This window comes from Fragaria vesca, linkage group LG6 (genome assembly GCF_000184155.1).
Source record: "Fragaria vesca subsp. vesca linkage group LG6, FraVesHawaii_1.0, whole genome shotgun sequence".
Lineage (NCBI taxonomy): Eukaryota > Viridiplantae > Streptophyta > Magnoliopsida > Rosales > Rosaceae > Fragaria > Fragaria vesca.
The window spans coordinates 34091385-34093185 of NC_020496.1; positions in this window are offsets into that span (position 1 = coordinate 34091385).

Below are 1801 nucleotides of genomic sequence, written 5' to 3' on the forward strand. Positions count from 1 at the left end.
TTATATATGGCATAGAATTTAATTAATAATTAGCTAGCGTTATACATATATATTTTGTTATATTTTCAGGATATGGATAAGAGTTGGATTTCACTTCCAAAATGGGACAAAAGATATGGTAAAGGAATTATGAGTTTTCTGGAATATGCGCTGGTTAATGCTAACGGGAATACAATTTTCTATTGCCCGTGCACGAAATGTCAGTGTCGTAACGATATGCATCGATTTGCGATTGACAAAGTATGGCAGCACCTGAAGAGTAACGGGTTTTGGGAGAAGTACACATGTTGGTTATATCACGGTGAAACATCATCTGGGGGTCTGCATGATCATGGCCAATTTTCTGAGACGGGCAGTACATCCAACGATCCAACAACGGTCTTCATCAACGACATGTTTCCTTATGAGAGCGGTGTATGCACTCAAGGACAGTATATGTCTGACCCGGTGCAGCCCTTCCCTAGAGCTGTCAACACTGTTGGTATTGACAAGTACAACAAACTGCTTGCTTTCCAACAGACCCCTGTGTACCCCGGTTGTCAGAAGACCGTTGTTGAAAGTGTGATGGACGTAATGAAGATTAAAGTTGAGACTAAATCGACTGTGAAAGCTATTAATGATTATCTACAGTACACTGCTTCGATGTTGCCTCACAGTCATCGTCTTCCTACCACTCATCATAAGGTCCGATGTATCCTGAAAGATCTTGGGCTTTCCTACATCAAGATCCATGCATGCAGATATGACTGCGTTCTCTTTTGGGGTAAAGATCCAGAAGGGAATGACCTTGGTGGCCTTGACGCATGTCCGGTATGTCACACTGATAGATATAAGCTGACTCCTACAGGCAACAGGAAACCTGTAAAGGTACTTCGGTATTTCCCTTTGAGGGATAGGTTGGAGCGGTTGTACATGTTTTCACACACGACCGAAGCTATGAGATGGCACGCTGATAGGGAATTGCATGACAAAGATACCCTTATACACCCTGCTGACGGGGAGGCTTGGAAGCATATAGACAGGGAGTTTCCTCATTTTGCGTCAGAGGTCCGGAATGTGAGGCTCGGGCTCTCATCTGACGGGTTCAACCCTTTTGGCAACATGAGTCTTCAATACAGTGTATGGCCGGTGATTTTGGTACCGTACAACCTTCCCCCATGGATGTGCATGAAGAAGGAATACAATATGTTGACTTTGTTGATTCCGGGGCCCGGTTATCCAGGGAAGTATCTCGATGTGTATTTGAGACTTTTGATTGAAGAACTTCAATTTTTGTGGGACGTTGGTCATCCCACTTATGACAAGTACACACACGAGATGTTCATCCCACTTATGACAAGTACACACACGAGATGTTCCAGATGCATGTCATGGTTGTTGGTACCATCAGTGATTTTCCTGCCCGTGGGATGTTGTCGGGCAACGTTGTTAGGGGATACAAGGCTTGTCCAGAGTGCCTTAGCGACAAGGGGAGCAGCAGTCATTGCAATAAGATATGCAGATTGGGTCACCGTGCTTTCCTTTCATATAATCACGAATGGCGGTTCGATGAAAAGGTATTTGATGGGACCGTAGAACACGGTGTGCCTCCCAGAAGATGGACGGGGGAAGAAATTTTAGCAGTGCTTAATGAGTACGATTTTGGGTAGCTCAGCAATCATCCCAACATTGTGGCGGCAATACCTGAAAGACCCGACAGGTACAAATTCTGGACACATAAGAGCATATTTTGGGAACTCCCATCTGGAGTAAGTTGTTGATCAGGCACTACCTAGATGTGATGCACATAGAAAAGAATGTT